The sequence below is a fragment of the Abramis brama genome (assembly GCF_963993115.1).
Source record: "Abramis brama genome assembly, chromosome: 10".
Lineage (NCBI taxonomy): Eukaryota > Metazoa > Chordata > Actinopteri > Cypriniformes > Leuciscidae > Abramis > Abramis brama.
The window spans coordinates 1304080-1316873 of NC_139972.1; the positions used below are offsets into that span (position 1 = coordinate 1304080).

At 43.9% G+C, this 12794-nt stretch overlaps 1 protein-coding gene across 1 annotated transcript in view; it reads right to left on the reverse strand.

Annotated features, from left to right (window-relative positions):
* LOC311091345 (NACHT, LRR and PYD domains-containing protein 3-like) overlaps positions 1-12794 on the reverse strand; it is a 256345-nt gene that overhangs the window by 126697 nt on the left and 116854 nt on the right. The window lies entirely within an intron of this gene.

The window sequence follows — 12794 nt, forward strand, 5'->3', positions numbered from 1 at the left end:
ATTTGTGAAAGATTTTTCTAAAACAGTCATTTACCAACATTAGACAGTTGAAAAGCTTTTGATGCTGTTGGATGGTTGTACAACTTCAGAGCAAAACAAATGGTGTACTGTATATGATGAATGACAAGACGAAAACAGGCTCTACAGTTTATGTTTGTGGGTGAAAAAAAAAGTATGTGTAGAAAATATGAGAAAATTAATTCAAAATAATTTCTGGGCTTAAAGTTTTTTTTTTTTTAGTTTTTTTTTTTTGACTTTTATTTGTTAAAATTAATAAAATTATTAAGTATTTTAATATGAATTATATGTGTTTAAATTTACATTCTGTGAACATAATTTTGACACATTTCCATAAAAATACATTTCTGACTATATTCTGGTTGTGCCTCAGGATGATGAGGATCATGAGTGTGGCATCATGACCTCTGATGTTGATACGGATCATGGAGAAGGATTTGTGTGTGAGAGAGTAGTGAGGAACTCACTTCTTCACTAAAGAAGGCCTGAGAGCTGAAACGCTTTTCCGCTAGAATAAGCCTTTTGAATTTAATGTATGTATGGAGCAGTTCCATGTGAAAAAGTTCAGCTTAGAGAGCAAATAAGCATGTTATACTTGATCTATCTTTTTTTTAATTAACTTTTTTAAAATAATATTTTCTACATTCAGTTTATATTATGCATTTTTACTTACATTGAACTTTTTATATTGTTTCTTGCTGAATTTTGCTATCCCTGAATGTATAATGTTTAATGCTTTATTAATTTGTGCAAGGCGAAACTCTTCTCTGTAGCTACTAATAATAACTGTATTGTCTTCAGAAGTTAGAGATAAGAGGTTGTTTCCCTTCCAGGCTTTCAGTTACTTTTTGAAAAGCAATACATTTCTTTTTGCTTTTTCTTGCTTTAAAAAAAAACTTGATTAATTATTTTTTTTAGCAAATGGAATCAGGTAGATCTTTGTCTATGACTAAAGTTATTCAATAAATAAATTTAATTTCTTATGATCGCTTGGTTGATTGTATTTTTCTCCTCTCCTGCTTCTGCCGCAAGGCTGGCAAAAGAGTTAGGCTATCTTTATAAAATTTAGATTTCTGATGGGGGGAACCCCGAGGACAAACCTATGGGACATACGCGCATGTAGGCCACTCTTTTGATTGTCAGGTGGAACGAAACGATACCCAATCAGAAAGCGAGCTGACAGAAGAAGGAAGCACAAACGCAGTCGTGGCACAGCACAGAGTAAAATGGATATAGACACCAGAGATGGAGGATCAGCTTGTCGATTTGTGGCAATGTTCTGTTAAAAGCATTCCAAACACTACCATAGCAATTTCTTCCTGCCTATTGTCCAAATATTTATTGATATTAAGTCTCGAGAGATTTTGAGAGATTTCCCGTTTTCACAGTCGGATCTCAGGTTGAAAATGTGTTCATGTGTGTTCTTCACATCGCGGCACACACCACATTAGGTGCAAAATTGTTAAATCTAGCATGTTTGTGGTCTCTCACATTTTAAAAATCGCATACGATTTTAAATATCTTTTGGTGTGGCCCCAGCATTTTGCAAACACCTGATAGAAGTCCTAAAGTTGCATGAGAGTTTTATCCTGGGGTTTAGCGCCCCCTTCCTGTAATGTTCTGAAGTGTTTAACTGTTTTAACCATTAATTGTTGCAATTAAATAATAATAAAACGTAAATCTAACTAGTAACATCAAGCTGGTATTCTCACTTTAAGTTTTAATAAAAATAATGTTATTATAGCTAGGGCTGCACGAAATGAGGAAAAGCTGCGATGTGCGATAACATTGTTTAACCCTCTGGGGTCTGAGGTGTTTTCTGGCCCTGGAGGTGTTCTGACATGCTCTGACATTTGTGCTTATTTCTGTTACTTGTGACATTTTCATGGCTAAAGTCTGATTACACTGTATTTAGCACAAACTCTGCTACAATAATATGTCAGCAGCATGTATGTAAAAGTTTGTAGTTTTGAGATAATGACATTTATGTGTGGTTTGTGAAAATACAAAAAAAAAATTCACTGAAATAAGGCCCTGAAACCCATACTGATTATTTCTTCACAAGACTTTGTATTGTATCACGTAGCCTAGAATATTTGCTCCAAAACTATGTGAAAATCATCCTGACTGCTCATGCACCCTCAGAGGTCGGCAATCACGCCAGCGTGATCTGCTCGCTTTTTTCCTTATCAGTTGAATTGAGACCTGAAATACTCTTTTGACTTTCAATTCAATTCAATTCAATAAATTTATTGCCATGTCAACAAGTTGATAGGAATTTGTCTTGGTACAACTCTCAACCATGAATAACCTAAAAAGACAAACATCATAATACAAAAAAAAAAAAAAAAAAACCAGACAATGTTCACCAACAATACCCAGCAAACACTAGGACATTAGGCCAAAACCCAGCAGAAGAAAGACAATACCCCTCGGCAGAAAGAGTGCACAGTGCATACAGTTAATAGAGTGCTGCTAGCAGTCAGTGCAAGTTCAGATGTCTGATAGCCAGAGGGTAAGTGCTGTCTCTGAAACGTGATGTGGACGTCTTAATGCTCCTATATCTTCTTCCAGATGGAAGAAGATTAAAGAGATGGTGAGCAGGGTGAGAGTGGTCCGCTATGATGTTTTTAGCCTTTCGGATAATTCTGGAAGAGAAAAGTGAAGAAAGTGAGGGGAGACTACAGCCTATAATTTTTGATGCTCTGCGTACTACTCTTTCCATCCTAGTTTTGTCCTGAGCGGTTGTGTGACCGAACCAGACAAGCATGGAAAAAGTAAGCACGCTTTCAATAGTTGACCTATAAAAGTGGGTCATGGCAACTCGGCTGACTCTAAACTTTTGGAGCTGCTGCAGAAAGTGGAGTCGCTGGTGAGCTTTACTGATCTTAAAATTAGTGTTGAGCTCCCATGATAAGGATTCCTGGATTGTGGTCCCAAGGAACTGGAAGGAAGTGACCCTCTCCACCTCCACCCCATTAATGGAAAGCGTAGGGAGGGGACTAGGGGTCCTTCTAAAATCCACTACCAGTTCCTTGGTTTTTGAGATGTTAAGAATCAGGTTATAGCTTTCGCACCATTTCACCAGCCCCTCCACTTCTCTGCGGTAGTCAGACTCATCTCCGTTAGTAATAAGACCAACTACAGAGGTATCGTCAGCAAACTTAATCAACAAAACTGAACTAGTGTGTGATTGACAGAATTGTGTGTATAAAGAGTACAGAAGTGGAGAAAGGACGCAGCCCTGAGGGGCACCAGTGTTCAAAACCTTTGGCTGTGAGACGTAATCACCCATTTTAACCACCTGCTTCCTATCACATAGAAAGTTGAAAACCCATTTGCAAAGTGATGTACTAACACCTAGCTCCTGCAAAGTGTTGATAAGCTTTACAGGAACGATGGTGTTAAACGCAGAGCTAAAATCCACGAAGAGGACACGTACATATGTAGATTTTAACTCCAGATGTTGAAGAATAGAATGCAAACAGAGTGAAACTGCATCATCAACACTCCTATTTGCTCTATAAGCAAATTGGTGGGGGTCAAGTGAAATACTGGACAGATGTTTACATATCAAACGCTCAAACACTTTCATAATGACAGAAGTTAAGGCCACAGGCCTATAATCATTAAGACATGAGATTCTATTTTTCTTTGGAACTGGAATGATTACTGCAGATTTGAAACAAGCGGGTACAATACCAAGTTGGAGAGACCAGTTAAAGATAAAAGTGAGGACAGATGTTAGTTGATCAGCACAGTGTCTTAAAGTGGCAGTCATTATGCCATCAGGCCCCGCCGCCTTCCTGATATTCTGCTGACGGAGCAAGATTCTTACATCATGCTCAGAGATAATGGGTGGAGGGTCCCCTTGCTCTCTGTAGCAGGGGGGGTGGGGCAGGTGACTTCCACTGTCAAAACGACAGTAGAAGTCATTAAGCCTCCCAGGAAGAGAGGAGTCATTAACTGGAGCATGGTGTTTGATCTTATAGTCAGTAATGTCCTGCAGCCCCCGCCAGACACCTTTGATGTCATTTGCATATAGTTTATTTTCAAGCTTAGCTTTATAGGAAGCTTTAGATTTCAACACAGCTCGCTGAAATTCATATTTCAGTAATTTGTATTGTACCATATCACCACTCTTAAAAGCAGCCTGTTTTTTCTTACATAGCACTCTCACTACATTATTGAACCAGGGCTTACTGTTATTAAATACATAAACAGCTCTTACAGGAATACAGACATTCTCACAGAATTGAATATAGGATGTGACGGTATCAGTAAAGATGTTAATATCCTGACCATCAGACCAAAAATTACTCCATACCGTGGAGTCTAAGCAGTCCTGTAATGAGTCTATGGCTTGTGGGGACCATTTCCTAAAGAGTTTGACAGTTGGTTTTGCCACTTTAAGTTTCTGGCGATATTTTGGTATAAGAAAAATTGTGTTGTGGTCAGACTCACCCAAGGGGGCCCTGGCTACAGCATGGTATGCCTCAGGAATAGGAGAATAACATTGATCCAGTGTTTTATCCTTCCTGGTAGCGATCTGAATTTGGGGTTTGTATCTGGGGAGTGCCTTCCTCAGGGAGACATGGTTGAAATCACCCAGCACAAACATGGCAGCATTGGGATTGTTGTTATCAACCTCCGTGATATTATCCACAAGTTGCTGCAGAGCAGCCGGAGCAGAGGCGTCCGGGGGAATATAAATAACCATCAGGACAACAGAAGAAAACTCACGAGGCAAGTAAAAGGGCTTACACATCACAGTGAGAGACTCCAACTCTGGAGAGCAGGTTTGTGATAAGTTTTTGCAGTCCGAACACCAGTTGTTATTGATGTAGCAGCCAACCCCACCTCCACGTAGTTTTTGTGAGCATGCAGTGCGATCTGCACGGTGTAGAGAAAAGCCGGCTAGTTGTAACATGGAGTCGGGGAAGCTTTCAGTCAACCAGGTCTCAGACAAGCAGATAGCGGCAGCGTCCCTGAAGTCTCTCTGTGTACGAATGAGCATAGAAAGTTCATCCATTTTGTTTGCCAGGGAGCGGACATTGGAAAGAATCAGGCTAGGTAGAGCTGGGCGGTAGATGCGACGCCTAAGCCGGACAAGAGCGCCACCCCTCACACCCCGCTTCCGAGTCTTCCAGCATTGTTTAAGCCGCTCCGTATGTAGTTGGCAATCCGGCGGTATATCGGACAGGAAAACGGGCATGCTGTCTCGAATATGAAGTAATTCAGATCTGTCATACTGAACAATACCAAGGCTGGGTTCTAGGAACGTGCAAGACAACACCAAACAAACAAACAAAACAGAGAGAAGCACCGAGTCGCCATTGAGCGGCGCCATCTTTGATTTTACAAACAAGTTTCATACATCAATCGATTCTGTTAAATGTGTATTATTTTTGTGTATACTCACAATAAAAACAAAGTGTTGTGCTTTTTGCCAAATAAAGAAAAATAAACACAAAGCGAGTTCTGCCTTCTCTCTGCCAGTGAAGTCCATTCTGAAACGCGTCCGAAAATGAATCATAACTCAGCGAATACTCAGTCAAACAGGCATACAGACACACAGGCATGAAGCTTGAATTATCTTCTTTTAAATGAAGTAATTTATATTAAAAAACAAATATTCTCATCTTGTGAAATCTGTATTAAAGAGAGCGATTCCAGTCGACCTCATTACAGCTGATTCAGATTCCTACGGAGAGCGTGCGCTATTCAAACGCAAATGGCTGAGGCAATCCGCGCAATTCTGTGAACGCCCCCATCAGCTCGAGAAAACACAAGTTTATTCAGATCATTACTTGTTTACACCGTCTTGCAGCGCTGTGAGGAATAATAATAATGGAAAATGTAGGCTACCTCAGAAGTGCGGGTATATCAAGGAGCGAGCTCGGAGGAATACTGTAAGTTTTTTTCCTTCTCACGAGAATTGGGTTTCTGTTTATGAATGAATGAACGGCAGAGATGCGCGCTGTTTACCACAGCTGGCAAAGACAGTTTAAATTTAAATCGCGTGTGTGAATGAATGATGATGTTTTAGCAAACTGTATCGCTATACTGAGATGAGTAAAAATCGACTGAAATATGTTGAAATAAAATGTAGGCTATTTGTATAAGCAACGTATTAAACTGCAAATTAACAATATGCCCTAATATTTCATGAAAACAATGTTACTGTTACAAACTGCTCAGAGACACAAAGTAGGAGATCCAAATGCAGCTTTATTGGCTGGGGCAATCCAGAGGCGTAATCCAAAGAACAGGCAAGGGTCATACACAGGCAGGCAGTCAAAACAAAGAAACAAACAAACAAAACAGGCAGGGACCAGAGGCAAGAGAGTAATCCAGGGAACAGGGCAAGATATCCAAAACCAAAATACAAGAAACCAGGGAAAACGCTCAGAGATGCAAGTGTAACACTTAAACAAGACTTCGCGGTGAGTGAATGAATGAACAAGGTATATATAGACTGAGACTAACAGGATGATAAGACAAAGGTGAATGCAATCAGTGAATGAGGTACAGGTGAATGTGATCAGTGAATGAGTCCAGGCAGTGAGTTCTGGGAAATGTAGTTTGAGAGTGATAATAGTCTTATGTGGAGTGCCCTCTGATGGCTCTCAATGGCAACTCCAGCTGGTGATCGTTACATAGCCCCCCCTTTAAGGAGCGGATTCCAGACGCTCCTAAAACTGTCCAGGAGGGAGGTGGAGCGGAGGCGGATCCGGGGGCGGGATGGAGGGCCAGGCCCGTGCAGCGGAAGGGGACCTGAAGACTCCGGCAGGGCAGAAGGCCAGGGCGGAGCAGGCTGTGCAGGCGACCAGGCAGGGGCAGACTGTGCAGGCGACCAGGGCGGAGCAGGCTGTGCAGGCGGCCAGGGCGGAGCAGGCTGTGCAGGCGGCCAGGGCGGAGCAGGCTGTGCAGGCGGCCAGGGCGGAGCAGGCTGTGCAGGCGGCCAGGGCGGAGCAGGCTGTGCAGGCGGCCAGGGCGGAGCAGGCTGTGCAGGCGACCCTTCAGGCGGCCGGGGCGGAGCAGGCTGTGCAGGCGACCCTTCAGGCGGCCGGGGCGGAGACGACCCTTCAGGCGGCCGGGGCGGAGACGACCCTTCAGGCGGCCGGGGCGGAGACGACCCTTCAGGCGGCCGGGGCGGAGACGACCCTTCAGGAACATGAACGGGCTCAGGGGATGTGGTGGCCATCTTGTCCGAAGACACAGGCGTGAAGTCGGCCATCTTGTCCAAAGACACAGGCGTGGAGTCGGCCATCTTGTCCGAGGACACAGGCGTGGAGTCGGCCATCTTGTCCGAGGACACAGGCGTGGAGTCGGCCATCTTGTCCGAGGACACAGGCGTGGAGTCGGCCATCTTGTCCGAGGACACAGGCGTGGAGTCGGCCATCTTGTCCGAGGACACAAGCGTGGAGTCGGCCATCTTGTCCGAGGACACAGGCGCAGGAAGAGGAACAGATTCAGGATCAGTATCAGGATCAGATTCAGGCTCAGGAACAATTTCAGTCTCGGCGGGACGAGACTCTGGACGGGCAGACGTGACGTGAAGCTCTGGCTCTGGCTCGGCAGGACTGACGTGAAGCTCTGGCTCTGGCTCGGCAGGACTGACGTGAAGCTCTGGCTCTGGCTCGGCAGGACTGACGTGAAGCTCTGGCTCTGGCTCGGCAGGACTGACGTGAAGCTCTGGCTCTGGCTCGGCAGGACTGACGTGAAGCTCTGGCTCTGGCTCGGCAGGACTGACGTGAAGCTCTGGCTCTGGCTCGGCAGGACTGACGTGAAGCTCTGGCTCTGGCTCGGCAGGACTGACGTGACGCTCTGGGCTTGACGGGACCAGCGGCGGAGAGGGCTTTGAGCTGGACAGGACCAGCGGCAATGAAGAAGGCTCTGTGCTGGACGGGACCAGCGGTGAAGGCTCTGTGCTGGACGGGACCAGCGGTGAAGGCTCTGTCTTGGCGGGCATGTCGCTTGCTGTCTCAGGCGCGGCGGGCATGACGCTCTCAGTCTCAGGGGTGGCGGGCATGACGCATACTGCCTTGGCTTCGGCAGATCTGGCGTGAAGTGCGGGCTCGGCTGGACTGGCGTGAAGTGCAGGCTCGGCTGGACTGGCGTGAAGCTCTGGCTCGGCAGGAAGATACTCAGGCAGGACGGCCTCGGCGAAACAAGATTTAGGCAGGATAGTCTCAGCGGGACGAGACTCATGCATGTTGGCCCCTATGGCAACACGTACTGACCTCAGCGGGGAATCGGCCATGCTGGATACCAGCCCTGGACGGTAATAGACCGATCCGGTGACCAGCTTGATGGTTGGCATGATGAGAAACTTCTCAGGCCGGACGGACGGGACGTGAACTGAATCAGGCTCGGGGGGTGCCAAATTGCTCAAGGAAAGGGCCAGGTTGATATACCCTTCTAGGGTCCAGCCGGTATTGTCATCCGGCATCATCTGAGCGATCGCCTCATCCAGTCCACTCCAAAACAGGTCCATGAGCTGAGTATCATCTAATGACGCTAAATGACAGCAAGCCAGAAAATCCCTCACATACCTCTCGATAGGTTGACCATCCTGATACATGGAAGATAGCCATCTTATTAGAGCTCCATTACTGACAGCTGCTGGATCCATGGCGGCGAAGTCTTCTGTTATGAACTGCTCTGAGACTTGAAGGTTGGGATCCAAATGCAGCTTTATTGGCTGGGGCAATCCAGAGGCGTAATCCAAAGAACAGGCAAGGGTCATACACAGGCAGGCAGTCAAAACAAAGAAACAAACAAACAAAACAGGCAGGGACCAGAGGCAAGAGAGTAATCCAGGGAACAGGGCAAGATATCCAAAACCAAAATACAAGAAACCAGGGAAAACGCTCAGAGATGCAAGTGTAACACTTAAACAAGACTTCGCGGTGAGTGAATGAATGAACAAGGTATATATAGACTGAGACTAACAGGATGATAAGACAAAGGTGAATGCAATCAGTGAATGAGGTACAGGTGAATGTGATCAGTGAATGAGTCCAGGCAGTGAGTTCTGGGAAATGTAGTTTGAGAGTGATAATAGTCTTATGTGGAGTGCCCTCTGATGGCTCTCAATGGCAACTCCAGCTGGTGATCGTTACAGTTACAGTCAGGCGAAATATGAAAGACAACATCTTGTTGACTAGATTTGGGTACAGTTTTTACTGTAGAATATACTGCCACGTCAAATAAGCTTTTGTTTAGCAATTTCTATATATAAAATACTATTTTTGTCCAAAATAAAGTCATAAACTAAGATGTTAGCTGTTCCAATGTTGACTATATTCAAACTAATGAATACATAGATAAAATGTAGGCCTATAATCATTTTTTTTTTTTACAAAGAAAGAGTACACTTGAAATATTGTTGAAATTGTAATTATTGTTGTAATTGTAACCTTTTTAATAAAATAGCAAAACATATTTACAAGATAGATGTAAGCAAAATCTTAAATGGTCAATATAAGTCTTCTTCTAAATATATCTTTTGTCCTTGCATTGTGGCTCAGTCAGTGTCACACCTGAATGAATGGCTAATTATGCAGAGTGGGTGGGACATTGTATTCTCAGGTGTAAACCACTCCTCGTTCACGCCCCCCTCGCATATTGGCTTTCCAAGCAAAACCTGTTTTACATCAATTTAAATCAATGTATGGTTTTATGTGAACGATAAAGCAAGACTATTTTCACATAATTTTGAAGAAAAAACTCTAGGCGAGGACATCCATTAGTCAAAAGTCTTATTGACACATATTTACTATGTGTTTTGTGGCCTTATTTCAGAAATTTTAGTTTTTAGTTTTTTCAATAACCATGCATAAACATTATTCTCTCAAAAATGAAAACATGTACATACACGTGGCTCACATATTATGGTAGCCCTGTTTGTGCTTTATAGAGTGAATTTACACCTTTGCCATTAATATGTTTATAAGCAATTGAAAAAAGCACAAATGTCAGGGCATGTCAGAACATCTCAAGGGCCCCAAAAACAGCCCAGACCCCAGAGGGTTAAATGTACAATATGTGTTTAGATTTCTGATGATTAAAGGAATGCGGTTCCATTCAGTAGCAGCTCGAACAGAAAAAGAAGTATGACCAAATACACTTTTTCTAAAGGCAATGACGCAATCTCCCCTCGCTGCACCTCTGGTTCTGCTGTGATCAGCTGTACGGATGTTAACAAACTGGTGGAGTGGAGGAGATGATAAACCATGAATAATTTTGTATAGAAGACATAGATTTGAGTATTTGACCATGTTTTCCCAGCTGAGTAATCTGTGTTTTTGTAGTATTGGACAATGATGAAAATTAATTGGTTTCTTATCCAGAATTTTAACAGATCGTTTGTAAAGTGACTGCAGAGGTTTCAGAGATGTAACACCAGCTTGTGACCAGATGGGTAAACAGTAAGTGATATGTGATAAGATCATAGAGTGCATGTACATTTTTGCTGCCTGTGTGGACATTTGATGGCGAATGTGTCTAAAATTCATGAGGTTAAATTTGATGCGATTACATGCGATGTAAACGACAATTTTGAATCAATCAAAACCCCCAGATATTTGTATTCTGACACGATCTGCAGCCTTTCCCCAGAAACGAAAATATCTGGCTCAACACTAAAGATTTTGTGGGACTTTGTGAAAAACATTGCTACTGTTTTTTATGTATTCAGCGGCAGGCAGGATTGTTTCAACCAAGCTGTAATGTTATCCTTCTCAACCACCTGAGAGATATTCTTACCATGAACATAGACTACAGTGTCATTAGCATACATCTGCATAGAGACATCAGGACAGACGGACGGAAGGTCATTTATATAAAGTGAGAACAATAGAGGCCCTAAAATAGATCCTTGAGGAAGACCGGTGGACAGACTAAGAGCGGCTGATTTAAAAGACTGGACTCTGACATGTTGGAGACGGTCAGTGAGGTAAGACTCAATCCATTTAAGCGCATCCGAGGAAAAGTTATAACTGCATAGTTTTGCCAGCAAAATTGTATAATTAACAGTGTCAAAAGCCTTCCTGAGATCCAGGAACACCGCACCAACAACCCCACCTTGGTTCAACAGAGCTCTGATGTTTTCAGTAAAGAAGCAAGTCGCAGTCTCGGTGGAGTAATTGGCTCTGAAGCCAAACTGCATAGGGTGGAGGGCAAAGGGTGTGGAATTTAGATGGTTAATAATTTGTTTTGCTATCAGTTTCTCTGCAATCTTAGACACTGTAGGCAATATACTGATGGGTCTGTAGTTTGACATGGAATGAGGATCTCCACTTTTGAAAATTGGAGCAACAACAGCTGGTTTCCACATGCTTGGGAAAATATTTTGTGAAATAGACATGTTGATTATTTTGGTGATGGGGGATATGATTGATATACTTAGTGCCTTGAGCATTACCGTATCCATATCAAAAATATCTTTACATTTGGATGGTCTGAGTGATTTAATGGTCTGTAGTGATTTAACCCCCTGAGGTCGGCGGTATCGCCGGTGATACCAGCTCGCTTTTTTTTTATCAGTGTAAAAGAAACTCATAAATACTCTGTTGACTTTGATTTTCCATAGGAGTTTCATACATCAATCGATTCTGTTAAATGTGTATTATTTTTGTGTATACTCACAATAAAAACAAAGTGTTGTGCTTTTTGCCAAATAAAGAAAAATAAACACGAAGCGAGTTCTGCCTTCTCTCTGCCAGTGAAGTCCATTCTGAAACGCGTCCGAAAATGAACAATAACTCAGCGAATACTCAGTCAAACAGGCATACAGACACACAGGCATGAAGCTTGAATTCTCTTCTTTTAAATGAAGTAATTTATATAAAAAACAAATATTCTCATCTTGTGAAATCTGTATTAAAAGAGAGCGATTCCAGTCGAGCTCATTACAGCTCATTCAAATGTAATGTGACACACCCACGGAGAGCGCGCGCTATTCAAACACAAATGATTGAGGCAATCCACGCAAACCTGTGAACGCCCCCATATCAGCTCGAGAAAACACAAGTTTATTCAGATCACAAGTTTATACAGGGTTTTAACTGCCCTGCAGAGTGCTCCCTTTGAGCCTCTGCAATCAGTGGAGCTTAAGTTCCTGTCAATGAAGACAGCGCTCCTGGTTGCATTGGCCTCCATCAAGAGGGTAGGGGACCTGCAGGCATTTTCGGTTGACGAAGCGTGCCTGGAATTCGGACCGGCTAACTCTCACGTGATCCTGAGACCCCGGCCTGGATATGTGCCCAAGGTTCCCACCACACCCTTTCGAGACCAGGTGGTGAACCTGCAAGCGCTGCCTTTGGAGGAGGCAGACCCAGCCTTGGCACTGCTCTGTCCAGTACGCGCACTCCGTGCTTACGTTGACAGAACGCAGTGTTTCAGGACCTCAGACCAGCTCTTTGTCTGTCATGGTGGGAAGCTGAAGGGAAAGGCTCTCTTCAAGCAAAGGTTGTCTCACTGGATAGTGGACGCCATTGCTTTGGCTTACCAGCAGCAAGGTCGACCATGCCCCCTTGGTGTGACGGCCCACTCCACTCGGAGTGTGGCATCCTCTTGGGCTCTAGCGCATGGCGCCTCGCTAACAGACATCTGCAGAGCTGCAGGCTGGGCGACACCTAACACATTCGCGAGATTCTACAATCTCCGAGTGGAGCCAGTTTCTTCTCATGTACTCGCTTCAACTAGCCGGTAAGAGATTCTGCTCAGGTGTCTTCGCTTGCTCGCCATTCCTCTCCACGGATGGGATA